Source organism: Bidens hawaiensis, unplaced genomic scaffold (assembly GCF_021521415.1).
Source record: "Bidens hawaiensis isolate Kalapana, Puna unplaced genomic scaffold, B.hawaiensis_p1.1 tig00027059_1, whole genome shotgun sequence".
NCBI lineage: Eukaryota > Viridiplantae > Streptophyta > Magnoliopsida > Asterales > Asteraceae > Bidens > Bidens hawaiensis.
The window spans coordinates 291,074-306,314 of NW_027494357.1; the positions used below are offsets into that span (position 1 = coordinate 291,074).

Consider the following 15,241-nt stretch of genomic DNA (forward strand, 5'->3'; position numbering starts at 1 on the left):
ACCTTCCATGTTATTTGAAAAGTTTTCTGACTCGAATGTTATTGTTTTTTTGATGACGTTCCAACACCAAAAGTACCTTTGCCCATAAAAGGAATCTCATTTAGGATGGATACAAGCTATTTTCTAACACTCCAAGTGGTTGAAATGCTCTCTTTCACTTAGCCTTGTGCTCATTTAAAGCGTTTGTGATTACTATAACATATGTTGTCTCACTTCCTTGACGTTAGTTATGTATATTTTTAGACACACATACATGTAAGTGGAAACCGTTGAATTAGGTAATTAATTTTTCCATTGATGTCCTTAGACTTCCAACCGGCTTAGAGGCTCCAAGTAACCATCGAAATGCTTAACTTAAGTCACTGCAATCTCCTGATTCGTGGTTCATGCTTTCCTTGGCAACTCTATTTGTAGTTTCTCTCTCATTTAGACTTGCCACGAACTTGAACTTGCATATTCTCAAGTTCTTCTTCAAAAACTCATGGATTGTGTTCGGTTCACAATAAACTAACCCTCTCTCTCTCTCGGTTTATCAGTAACTGAATTTTGAACTATTTCATTGATATTATTATTATTATGTTATTCTTGATTGCAAATCTACAGATAATTAATTGATCCTAAAACTTAGGGTTTAGTACCACAAGACAAAGTATATATGAAATGGAGCTCAGCTCGTTTATTATTTATTAATTAAACTATATATGTTTTTAATTGGTTTTATAATTTATTTTATATATTTTGAGAAAAACCTTATATGAGCCTAAGCTCGGCTCGAGCATATGTAGTACCTTAAATGAGCCAAAGCTCGGCTCAAGCTCATATAGTACCCTTAAACGAGCCAAAACTCGGTTGTGCAGTGTGAAATTAATACATAAATGCCCAAAAGAGGTAAAACTTAAAAATACACAAGGCTCGTTAAGGCTCAATGAGCCTAAACGAGCTCCCTATACAACGCTCGAGCTCGAGCTTGAAAAGGCGTGGCTCGTTTTGAGCTTTTTATCGATCCAAGCTCAAGTAGTTCGTGAGCAACTCGGCTCGTTTGCATCTCTAGATGGGTGTGGGTGAATACATGATTAGTTTTATACCAACTATGCACTTTATGCCACAATTTGCATGAGTTAAAAAAGTAGCTAAATATTATCATTCAATCATATAAAGTTTTAGACAACCGAATATATATAAATATGATGAGAAAAATAACATAATACAATATCACGAAGATGATGTATATACAACCAAAGAACTTCCATGTGGTTTGTAGCTTCATGTGCTGCATAAACGAAGAAAGAGCATCAGAATACTTCATCTACCTTTGAATAGTAAAATTAGAGATTGCCAAAACGGGCGGGTCATGCAGGTAGCGGGTCAAAATGGGTCACTTTATGTCTAAAGGTACCACTTACTTTGCAACTAATTAGTGTCAAGTGCCTAATACAAAGATTATATTATTAACATATATATCAGTTTTTAATGCATAAATGATTTATGTATTAAAATACTTAGATCTCTTTTGACTTGTCTCTTTTAAACATGGCTTTTTATAGTTTGGGATTGATTATTTAGGTGGTCATGTGAATTAAAATAAACATATACTTAAAATAAACAGATTTTAAGAACTCACATGAATCCTAAGTGGATTGCTTGATTGTGAGAGACGTGTACTTGGATTTTCTTTTCTTGATTCCGGCCACAAACTCATCAGACATGTCTGTTAATATTAGTTCCTCTAAAAACTTCTGTTTCTGCAGTACCCTACACGGGATGTTGCTCAACTTATGACAAGTTCTAACTTCCACTTCTTTAAGCATATCCATTGCTTCTTCCTCCACATCCCACTCTTAATAATTCTCTAGTTTCCACAACTTCAGCACTCCCAGTTTCTTAAACCCGCCTCGATGACAAAACATTCTTGTCCCCGTGAATGACTACCCCAACAACCTCAACACGATCAGACAAGGCAGCTGTCCTAATGCCTGCATTGGATCATTATCTAGCTTAGAAAGGGACAATGTAAGAACCTTAACGGATGGTGGGAATTCATTCAGCACAGGGAGTTTTTGTAACCTTCAGTAAAGATTAAGATGAGAGAGTTTGCTTAAGCTTGTCAGCGACTTCAAAACTAGATCCAAAGGCTGACCCATGCCATCGACTGAAGTCAACCTCAAAGACTGAAGTTTGACCAGCTCCACAATCCTATCAAGCAACACACTTTAACTTTTGTGTAAGCTAAACTTAATACCCAGCTCTTGAAGCTCATCCAACTTTTCCAAACCTTGAGTAACGGATATCTGGGCGGCATGGATAGCCGGATGTTGTTGAGATTGAGATGTCGGAGGCGTTAGCTTCCAAATGGAGTCGGGTAGATTATCGACACTCGTGTGCTTTACATCTAAGGTTTCTAGATACGATAGATCTCCCACATATTCAGGGAGACACTCCAAGAAAGTCCACCTCAGTCCTATGTATCTCAAATGACACAAGTGATGAAGTTTATTGGGCATTCTCGTTTTTCCCACCCCTTCGAGATCAAGCACCCTAAGCAATGCAAAATCTCTTCTAATAATTCTACCCAAAATAGTCCCTACTTGCTTTTCCAACATGTCTTTTTGTTGGAAGTTAAACAACACATATGTCCTTAACAAAGACGGCTCAACCTTATATTGAACCTATGTCGCTCCTATGGTGCTCATGTGATGAACCATGCGCCGTACACTAAACGAACCTGTTGCATCGTTGGAATTCTCTGATTTCTGTTGGATGTAGAACATGCTGATATCTCCTGCTTTTGGTAACAAAAAGCCATGAAAAAACGAAACTAAACGACATCGTCTTGGGCTGTTGTCGGATCTTAATTTGGTTATTTGAATTATATTATGACCCACCAGTTTTTCAAAACATTATTGTGCCAAATCCTCCAGAAACCGGTCTTTGTGTTCTCTTTTAACAAAACCTTCGGCTAGCCATAACCGGAGCAACCGCCATACAGGGATGTCATAATCTTTAGGGAAAAGAGCCAGCTTCAACAAGCAAATCTTCAATCCGCTTGTCATGTTGCTATAACATATCCTCAGAACGTCATTGTAACACCCCGACCAAAGGCGGATTATACATCGGGGCGCCACATATTGTTTCATTACTCGTGACACTATTGGGTGTCAATATTTAATAAATACATTCATTCGCGCACGCGCAAAGTAAACACAAGATAACATAAATCAATATATTATAAGGCAAAATATTAGAACAACAAATAACTTGTCTTGATACATTTTAATCTAGGTCCAAAATAAAGAAAACTTCCTATGTGTCCACAAGCTCCAAAACAGCTACTGCAAACCTGAACATGTGTTAAAATAAACGTCAAACACTTGCGTGTTGGTGAGAAATCAAGTTTAATACAGTACATAGATAACAATAAATCTGCGCGCAACATGTGTATGTCTGGTTTTCAACAAGGGTGTAATCTGATCGGGACCAACTCTAAGATTCATAGACTGCCAGTGCTCACAATTGAGCTCACAAACAAGACAAACTGTGCATGTGTAAACAAAAGAGAAAATCATAAACGATAGTTCTCCCGTGTTCATCTAATGGTACCATGAGAACTGCGGAATAGACCGACAAGACGGTTAATGATCCACACATACAAATAAACAGCCAAGTCTACGTCCTCAACACATGGGATACTGCGCGACTAAAGTTCATAAACAAGTTTAAGACTCTAAGTTTGTATGAACACATGAACATCCCAAAACATTAAAAGCAAAAAGGGATTAGGTACGAGATTACTCACTTGATAAACGATGCGGTGTAAGATAAAGCAAGAACCAACTTTAAACAAGCACGAGTTAACCTATAATTAAAGATTATTGTTTTAACGATCTGTTTTAAGTCTTGATTATAAGTTTGCACAAGTAAATTATTATATATATATATTACCGGAAGAGCAGGACAGAACAGGGAGGAAGACGGAGGCAGAGAGGGAGGCGGCAGAGAGAGCAAGGAGAACATGAGAGATTAAGTGTTTTGTGTGTGTAGTGTTAGGAAAAATAATACTATTATTTATAGAGAAACCCTAGGGAACACAATCCCTAGAAAAAGGGGAAAAGATCTCAAAAAGTAAAAGATTCCAAAAGCAAAAGATATGGAAAGATATGGCAGCTGCAGAGGCAAGATAAAGCTGTCAGGGAACAGTAAAAAGGCATGGGCGGTTCAGATAAAGGTACTGGTCAAGCAAGGAAAAAGCAGATCTCCAAAGATAATGTCAGTCACTTTTTCTGCCAACCAATGGGGTTGGTGCGCATGCTGCGCCGAAAGTAACCTTTCAGACATAAAGCAGATTAGGTCAACAGCACAAAAGATAAGACAACACAAAAGCAACGGCTAGATTAAACAGAAGAAAACTCAAAGGGTTTAGCGCGAGAAGGCTGACACAGAAGGTCAAGAGAGCGCGAGCGCGAAGGCAGACAGAAACAACCTTAACGCGTCGCGGAAAGAACTTCATTTCTAAGCGCGCCGCGGGAAGAATCACATTTCTTAGCGCGCCGCGGGAGGAACTAAAATTCCTAGCGCGCCGCGGGAAGAACTATAATTCTTCGCGCGTCGAGGGATGAACTACGATCCTTAGCGCGCTGCGAGAAGAACTACAAATCCTTAGCGCGTCGCGGGAAGAACTACCGTCCTTCGCGCGCTGCGAGAAGAATTACAATTCTTAGCGCGCTGCGAGAAGAGTTCATTTCGCGTATCGCTGGAACAGATGGTCTTCACGCAGGCTTCCTTGTAAGGAGCCTGGCGTGTGGAGCTGCGCAGACAACCTTAGGTGGGAAGGAACAAAGGACAAGCAAAGAGTTAGAAGAAAAAAGAGGGAAACAAGGCTTAAGGGCGGGACGGCGACAAGAGGGAAAAGAAGGCGGAAAGAGAGAAGGAGAGGGACGGGACGGCGGAAAGAAAGAGAGAGAAAGAGGCGGGAAGGAAAATATATTATTATTATTAAAAGAAAAATATAAGTATAAATAAATATTAAATCACAAAAGGAAGAGATCGGGTCAGAGAAACGGGTACCTGGGTCGGGTCGGATCGGGGCAGATGTTACAGTCTCCCCTACTTTAAGAAATTTCGTCCCGAAATTTATCTCGAAGTAGGTTGCGCAGAGAACAGGTGCGGGTACTTGATCTTCATTTGATCTTCCCTTTCCCATGTAAACTCGGCTCCGCGCTTGGACTCCCAACGAACTTTCACGATAGGGATACGACTGCGCTTGGTTTGCTTAACCTCGCGATCCATAATCTCAACAGGCTTCTCAACGAAATGCATAGTTTCATCAACTTGAACTTCATCAAGCGGAATGTGAAGGTTCTCGTCAGCTAAACACTTCTTGAGATTGGATACATGGAACGTTGGATGCACATTACTGAGCGCGGGCGGCAGGTCTAGTCTGTAGGCAACTTTTCCTACACGCGCGAGAATCTTGAATGGACCAACATAACGAGGAGCAAGCTTACCTTTCTTCCCAAAGCGGACAACACCCTTCCAGGGCGACACTTTGAGGAGAACAAGATCACCAACTTGAAATTCGAGAGGCTTCCGCCTACGATCTGCGTAACTCTTCTGTCGGCTTCTGGCAGTCAGCAGATGATCACGGATCTTGGCGATTTTATCGGTTGTCTCTTGAACAAGTTCGGGTCCTGTGATTTGAGTTTCTCCCACATCGCTCCAACAAATCGGGGAGCGGCACTTACGACCGTAAAGTGCTTCAAATGGGGCCATACCGATACTGGAATGATAGCTGTTATTATAAGAGAACTCAATCAAAGGCAGGTGTGAATCCCAATTACCTCCAAAATCAAGAACACAAGATCGGAGCATATCCTCAAGAGTTTGAATAGTTCGCTCAGACTGACCGTCAGTCTGAGGATGATATGCCGTACTCATGTCCAAGCGAGTTCCTAGCGCAGATTGGAGAGATTTCCAAAAGCGAGATATAAAACGGCCATCGCGATCGGATATGATGCTCAAAGGAGTACCATGACGGCAGACAATTTCCTTGACATAAAGCTGCGCGAGTTGCTCAACACGGTAGTTTTCACGAATGGGCAGAAAGTGAGCAGACTTAGTCAAACGATCCACTATTACCCAAATGCTATCATGTTTGCTTGCTGTCAAAGGTAACTTGGTAATAAAGTCCATCGCTATACCTTTCCATTTCCACGTAGGAATTTCTGGTTGTTCGAGCAAACCAGATGGGCGTTGGTGTTCAGCTTTTACTTTAGAACAAGTCAGGCATCTAGCTACGAACACAGCAATATCCTTTTTCATACCGGGCCACCAATAAGTAATGCGCAAATCCTTGTACATCTTATCAGCGCCAGGATGAATAGAATACCGAGATTTGTGCGCTTCACTCAGGATATCAGCGCGAAGATTCTCATCAAAGGGAATCCAGATGCGACTGAGATAGCAGAGAATTCCACTCAGATTAGGGACAAAATGCGCTTCCGCGCCACACGCTAACTCGGCGCGAAGGTTACCATTACTGATGGATATGCGCGCTGCGCGTCACGAATACGCGATTCAAGGTTGCTTTGAATCGGCGCAAAGTGAAGCTGGGTGCGCGACAAGATACAGTTAAGCTGGTAGGGTTTTCGGCTGAGCGCATCGGCTACCACATTAGCCTTACCAGGATGATACCGGATCTCACAATCGTAATCGCTGATGAGTTCGTTCCATCGGCGTTGCCTCATGTTAAGTTCCTTCTGATCAAAGATATGCTGAAGGCTTTATGGTCAGTGTAAAGGATACACTTAGTACCATAAAGGTAGTGTCTCCAGATCTTCAAGGCAAAAACAACTGCACCAAGTTCGAGGTCGTGAGTTGTATAATTCTTTTCATGAACCTTAAGTTGCCTTGATGCGTAAGCGATAACCTTGCCTCGTTGCATAAGAACACAACCGAGACCTTGGTTGGAAGCATCGCAGTACACGACAAAATCATCATTACCCTCAGGTAGCGCAAGAACAGGAGCTTCACACAACAAACGCTTGAGCGATAGAAAGGCTTCTTCTTGCTTCGAGCCCCAAATATATGGTTTACCTTTGTGCGTTAGAGCTGTTAAAGGCAAAGTGATCTTCGAGAAGTTCGAAATAAATCGCCGGTAATAACCAGCTAAGCCCAAAAAGGAACGGATTTCGGAAGGAGAGGATGGCGTAATCCAGTTCTTGATTGCTTCAATCTTGGATGGGTCGACATGAATACCCATCTTGTTTACAACATGACCAAGAAACTGTACTTCATCAGACCAGAATTCACACTTGGAAAGCTTAGCATAGAGCTGCTCGGTTCGAAGCTTTTGCAACACCAACCGAAGATGTTGCTCATGCTCGGCCTTGGTCTTAGAATACACCAGAACATCATCGATAAACACAATCACGAATTTATCCAAGAAAGGCCTACACACCCGATTCATTAGATCCATGAAAACGGCGGGTGCGTTGGTTAAACCGAAGGACATGACCAAGAATTCAAAATGGCCATAACGAGTTCGAAAAGCAGTCTTCGGAACATCTTCATCGCGGATGCGCAACTGGTGATAGCCAGAGCGGAGATCAATCTTCGAGAAACAAGAGGCACCTTGGAGTTGATCAAAGAGGTCGTCAATACGTGGTAAGGGATACCGGTTCTAATGGTGAGTTTGTTCAACTCGCGGTAATCTATACACATGCGAAACGATCCATCTTTCTTTTTAACGAACAACACCGGAGCACCCCAGGGCGAGAGCTAGGGCGAATGAATCCTTTAGCAGTCAACTCTTGAAGTTGGCTTGCCAATTCTTGCATCTCAGCGGGCGCAAGACGGTAAGGAGATTTAGCTACGGGGGAAGCACCAGGGACAAGATCAATACGGAACTCGACTTCACGAGCGGGAGGGATACCAGGAAGATCATCAGGAAAAACTTCAGGGAAATCACGCACAACAGGGATATCGCGAAGCTTCTTTTCTTCAGCAGGTTTAACCATATGGGCTAAGAATGCAATACACCTTTTCCGCATGAGCCTTCGGGCTTCGGCGCAAGACATAAGTTTAAGACCACTGGAGGGTTTTTCGCCGTAGATATGAAGATCACCATTTTCTCGAGGTATGCGAATCATCTTCTTGGCGCAAATAACTTCGGCGCGATTATTCGAGAGCCAGTCCATACCAATAATAACATCGAAACTTCCAAGAGGCATGGGGATGAGATCGATCAGAAAATCGTTTTCGTTAAGGTTAAGCGTGCAATCTTTAATCACAGAGTTAATTAAAACAGTTTCGCCATTAGCCAATTCAACTGAAAAATCTTCTTTTAAGTTATCGCGCGGTCGCGCAAGCTTCAGCTCAAAGGCACGAGAGATAAAACTTCGATCGGCGCCAGTATCAAAACGTACAGAAGCATAAAATCCGTTAAGTAAAAATGTACCATTAACTACGTCATTATTCGCTTGCGCTTGGTGCGCGGTTATATTAAAAGCTCGTCCGCGTGTCACTTGGTTCGAAATCTGGTTCACCGGATTCGCTTGCGTAATCTGAACTTGTAGTCTCGGGCACGCGTTCCGGAAATGACTGGGATCACCGCAGTTAAAGCACGATCTGGGTCGTGGGTTTTGGTAGGTTGGTTGTGGGTTCTGCGGGTAGACTGGTGGTGTTGGCGCAATTGGGTTGGGCGAGAGGGACTCTACAGTTTTCTGCAAGGTGACCAGCGCGGCCACATCGGGTACAAAGTCGACATGGGACTTGAGGTGGGTGGTGGAGTCTACAGGTTGGGCAAAAGGGGTGGTTCCCTGTGTAAGGTTTCTTAGTTGGCGGGGCAGGGAGTGCTGGATTGGTTAAGGCATAGTTGTGGACTACAGGAGGTGTTGGGTTGGCTGACAGAGGGTTAGGCACATAAACTGGGGGTTGGTAGATGGGTTGCTGGACAATGGGCGGGTTGGTAAGCGCATAGGCCTTGCGCCTGCGCTTGAGGTTGTTACGGTTTGAGGGTTCAGGTTTGGTTTCTGTTGGTTCAGGGGCAGTCTTGGTGAGTTTGGTCTTTTCTGTTCCCCCGCAGGAACAGGGTTCCTGCTCCGACATGGTTGTCGCTGAGCACAGCGGCCAACTCGATGGCGTCAGAGAGGGTTACTGGGTTTCTGGCCCATACAGAATCTTGAATTTCCATGGGGAGACCCCCAAGGAATTTCTCTATGGCTCGGCGGGAAGGGGTAACAAGGTGAGGGACAAGCAGGCTTAGTTCATGGAAGCGCGTCGCGTACTCGCGCGCTTCACCGCTGTACTGCTTCAAGTTCCAAAATTCCTCCTCCAGGCGCTTAACTTCGTTGGGAGGGCAGAATTCTCGCGTAAGAATTTCCTTGAATTCCTCCCATGTCATGCTAGAAGCAGCCTCTGCGCCACGCGCATGAGCTACTCCATTCCACCATGTAAGCGCTCTGGATTCCAGGACACTGGAAGCATATAGGGTTCGTCTGTCTGAGGGGCATTGGGTGTGGAGGAAAGTGTTTTCTATTTTCTCAAGCCACTGGAGCATCACGGTGGCTCCTTCAAGACCTGTGAACTTTGGAGGGTTACCCGCGTTAAAGGACTTAATGTTGTAACCAGAGGTGTTGGTATTGTTTTGGCTCAAAGCTTGGGCTATTGCGGTGGCCATTTCCTGGGAACGTTGCTGCGAGCGTCTGCGCGCGGCTTCTTTCTTCTTGAGATGGCGACGAGATAGCGGAGGCATTCTATACAAATTTTAATTTTAGTTAATATCTTGGTTATAGCGCAAAGTTTTAATCTTATAAAGCTTGGTTTCGCGGAGTCAGTTACTGTCAAAAGTTAAAGTAAAATAAATGATCCTAAATGCAGACTTAATAAAGGTAACAAATTCGAATCAGAAATCGACAATTCATGTATTACCATGACTTTCCGAATTCCCAATTTAAAATATACGAGCAAACGAGTATTGGAGATCGACGATTCATGTATCACCATGACTTTTCAATCTTCAATATAAAACATACAAGAAAATGAGTATTGGAGGTTGACAATTCATGTATCACCATGACTTTTCAAGTCTCCAACCTCGAACATAATCGTAAATGGAAATTGAAAATCAACTATTCATGTATCACCATGACTTTTCGGATTTTCAAATCCAACAAACGAATATGTAAGTAAAATCAATAAAAATCGAAATATCGCGAAATAGAACATAAAATCATACACTGCGCAAGCGCGAGCATATTCATAAATAACGAGTAATTAACAATAAGCGCGCAAACATGAGATTTCTCTCATGCGCGAGAAGGGACTCTTAGGTATTCTAGGCCGTTACGTCTAACCACCTATCCTAAAGTCAACGAGCTCTGATACCAATCTGTAACACCCCGACCAAAGGCGATTATACATCGGGGCGCCACATATTGTTTCATTACTCGTGACACTATTGGGTGTCAATATTTAATAAATACATTCATTCGCGCACAGCGCAAAGTAAACACAAGATAACATAAATCAATATATTATAAGGCAAAATATTAGAACAACAAATAACTTGTCTTGATACATTTTAATCTAGGTCCAAAATAAAGAAAACTTCCTATGTGTCCACAAGCTCCAAAACAGCTACTGCAAACCTGAACATGTGTTAAAATAAACGTCAAACACTTGCGTGTTGGTGAGAAATCAAGTTTAATACAGTACATAGATAACAATAAATCTGCGCGCAACATGTGTATGTCTGGTTTTCAACAAGGGTGTAATCTGATCGGGACCAACTCTAAGATTCATAGACTGCCAGTGCTCACAATTGAGCTCACAAACAAGACAAACTGTGCATGTGTAAACAAAAGAGAAAATCATAAACGATAGTTCTCCCGTGTTCATCTAATGGTACCATGAGAACTGCGGAATAGACGACAAGACGGTTAATGATCCACACATACAAATAAACAGCCAAGTCTACGTCCTCAACACATGGATACTGCGCGACTAAAGTTCATAAACAAGTTTAAGACTCTAAGTTTGTATGAACACATGAACATCCCAAAACATTAAAAGCAAAAAGGGATTAGGTACGAGATTACTCACTTGATAAACGATGCGGTGTAAGATAAAGCAGAACCAACTTTAAACAAGCACGAGTTAACCTATAATTAAAGATTATTGTTTTAAACGATCTGTTTTAAGTCTTGATTATAAGTTTGCACAAGTAAATTATTATATATATATATTACCGGAAGAGCAGGACAGAACAGGGAGGAAGACGGAGGCAGAGAGGGAGGCGGCAGAGAGAGCAAGGAGAACATGAGAGATTAAGTGTTTTGTGTGTGTAGTGTTAGGAAAAATAATACTATTATTTATAAAGAAACCCTAGGGAACACAATCCCTAGAAAAAGGGGAAAAGATCTCAAAAAGTAAAAGATTCCAAAAGCAAAAGATATGGAAAGATATGGCAGCTGCAGAGGCAAGATAAAGCTGTCAGGGAACAGTAAAAAGGCATGGGCGGTTCAGATAAAGGTACTGGTCAAGCAAGGAAAAAGCAGATCTCCAAAGATAATGTCAGTCACTTTTTTCTGCCAACCAATGGGGTTGGTGCGCATGCTGCGCCGAAAGTAACCTTTCAGACATAAAGCAGATTAGGTCAACAGCACAAAAGATAAGACAACACAAAAGCAACGGCTAGATTAAACAGAAGAAAACTCAAAGGGTTTAGCGCGAGAAGGCTGACACAGAAGGTCAAGAGAGCGCGAGCGCGAAGGCAGACAGAAACAACCTTAACGCGTCGCGGAAAGAACTTCATTTATAAGCGCGCCGCGGGAAGAATCACATTTCTTAGCGCACCGCGGGAGGAACTAAAATTCCTAGCGCGCCGCGGGAAGAACTATAATTCTTCGCGCGTCGAGGGATGAACTACGATCCTTAGCGCGCTGCGAGAAAAACTACAAATCCTTAGCGCGTCGCGGGAAGAACTACCGTCCTTCGCGCGCTGCGAGAAGAATTACAATTCTTAGCGCGCTGCGAGAAGAGTTCATTTCGCGTATCGCTGGAACAGATGGTCTTCACGCAGGCTTCCTTGTAAGGAGCCTGGCGTGTGGAGCTGCGCAGACAACCTTAGGCGGGAAGGAACAAAGGACAAGCAAAGAGTTAGAAGAAAAAAGAGGGAAACAAGGCTTAAGGGCGGGACGGCGACAAGAGGGAAAAGAAGGCGGAAAGAGAGAAGGAGAGGGACGGGACGGCGGAAAGAAAGAGAGAGAAAGAGACGGGAAGGAAAATATATTATTATTATTAAAAGAAAATATAAGTATAAATAAATATTAAATCACAAAAGGAAGAGATCGGGTCAGAGAAACGGGTACCTGGGTCGGGTCGGATCGGGGCAGATGTTACAGTCATCGGGACTTTGACCATTGCCAATCACCAATGACCATTTTTGTATTCCATTATTCGAGAGCAGCCCCACCATAAGGACAATGTTTTGAGGCGAACCTTTACATATGCGCAAGATCTTACATTTCAACGTAGCTGTGATTCGGTTAGGATGTTTTTCCTTTCCTACCTTGTCCACAAAAGTTGTCCAGCTTTCCTCATCATTTAGTTGTTCAAAAGATGTGGCTTAAACTACTTCTTCTCTGGAATTGAACGGGACGTGAGATTACTTTACCTCCATTTTTCTCATCTGGAAATGCGTCTTTTAGATCTTGAAGAACGCTATAACTCCCAACGCCGTCAACTACAATCAGTAGCTCTTACCCTTCATTTTATCCATACCTGTAACACCCCGTAACCGCAGCGGAAACGTACACGGGATGCAACAGACACATCTGATATCAACAGCATTGCTTATAAGGAAAACACCACTACATTAATTTATAACATATTACATTGTTGCGAGTTTCGTTACTGTCTAGGTGTTACACACATATTTTACCGATAAGACATTAATAAATTCATTACAAAACATAGAGCAGCAAGCTTCCAACAGGTAGCACAGATAGTTAAGCACATATCAATCATTCCAACTTGGGCATACCTAGAAAACATGTAAAGAAAACGGGTCAACTACGAATAGTTGGTGAGTTTCACTAATTTAAATAAATACTGACAAATCATTTTAATAGTCATTTATTAGCAATATAATCATGCTGGGAACTATGTTACCCCAGAACATTTCCATTAACTTTCTGGGAACTATGTTACCCCAGAACAATAATAACCCCTGGGAACTATGTTACCCCAGAACAATAAATACCCCTGGGAACTATGTACCCCAGAACAATAATAACCCCTGGGAACTATGTTACCCCAGAACAATAATAACCCCTGGGAACTATGTTACCCCAGAACAATAATAACCCCTGGGAACTATGTTACCCCAGAACAATAATAACCCCTGGGAACTATGTTACCCCCAGAACAATAATACATGATAAACATTTTATATATTCTGTGCATCAGACCATATATATATATAAATATACAAGTATTTCCATACGATCGGTATGTACTTAAATACTTTAAATAAGACATGTTTTCCGCCCCGGGAAAATATAATTGAAACAATTCATTAAAAGGGGCTCGTGAAAACTCACCTTTTTGTGAGTCGGTGGGTAATATAATGAACAGCTACGTGCCTGGATCTGTAATATAATATCTAGTCGTTACTATATAATTCCCATAACTTAAATACGTATCAATCGGTACATCTGGGAACACTGTTAACCCAGTACTGTACTCGATTCGGGGACAACGTTAACCCCGTGACACTTCTAAGAACTCAGATTGTGACATTGCTTAGAGTCTGACGGTCAAAATTATCATTTTTATGATTTCCTTGATTTGCGTGCCTAGCACAGTTATCCGTTTTTAGTTTCAAAAATGAGTTTGGGCCACACCCGACCCAAAATGGTGTTTGGATGCTATTTTAGTTAAAGTGATGAAATTAGAGCTCGGTTTGACACCCCGTTTGGCCGCGGGGCCCGTTTCCCGTCATTTAGGTGCCGGAAACAGTAAAATCGGGTAAAATTACCCAAATCATCCGAATTATTTTCGGATGATTTATTTTTACTTAATTTACTTAGATTTATGAAAATAGTCCATTTTTAGGTTTTTATATGCCAGTCAGCTCGCTTATGCGAGTTTTGCCGGTTTACCACGTTTTAAGCTTTAAAAATTTGTTTTTATGTTCCTTTTAGTACAAATAATTACCCGTTTAGTCTCGGGTCTTGAAATTTTGCACAAAACTTATTTTGACAGAAAGAAAATTTTACAAAATTTTTCCAGATTTATTTTCCTATATTTACATTTATTTATCTATTTTTAAATCTTATTAAAACACTAAATATGTCAAAAATACCAAAACACTTTAGAAAAATCCCAAATTTTTCTGGGATGATCTCTGTCATCCTCATAACTTCCTGGAAATTTCCCAGAATTTAAAACTCATTTTTCAAGCCATTTTCACCCAAAAACCGAGCTAGAAAGCCCTAGAACTCGTTTCACCGAAAAGCCTACTTAGACTTTTCCAACTGAGCTCAAATTTTGTGGGTGACTTTTATATGTTATAAAAAGCTTATCTTAAATTTTCCTGAATTTTTCATCATGTTTAGCTATTTTTCACTATTTTTGGCCAAAACCGAGCATTAAATTCACCAAATATTCATCTTTTATCCAAAAATTACCAAAAATTCACAGATCTCATATTTTCATGTGTAGATCATCTCTGTGAAATTTCGTGACCCAACTCTAAGCACACAACAATCTGTCCATTTTACACATAACACACGAAAACCGAACTATCTTGTGTTTTCTAGCGTTAGATCGCAAAGATCTCGGTTTCTAGCCTTTGCTAGCCGCTAGATACAACACTTACAAGCACACTAACACTATACCAAGCAAACTATACCAACAATCAAACCATTTCTTTCATAGTGTCGGTTTTTAAGTAAAAACAAAGGTTTTAACCGTAAAAATCCGTTCTCGACTCTTTTTACTCATTTCTTGGACCAAGATCCCTTGTATAACATGTATACATCTCTTGATCATGCAAGAGTCGGTTTCATCTCGGTTTTTCACCCATATTTCACTTGGAAATCCATTTTAACAAGATTTTAACCGTAAAATTTTATTCTAAACACTTTTAGCTCATTACTTGGATCAAGATCCTTTGTATAACTTGTATACATCCCTTGATCATACAAGAACCGGTTCCATCTCGGGTTTTCACCCATATTTC

General features: G+C 41.5%; 1 pseudogene; it reads right to left on the bottom strand.

Moving 5' to 3' along the window:
* Positions 1-1,275: 1,275 nt before the first annotated feature.
* Positions 1,276-12,752, bottom strand: LOC143574583 (putative disease resistance RPP13-like protein 2; annotated as a pseudogene).
* Positions 12,753-15,241: the final 2,489 nt, after the last annotated feature.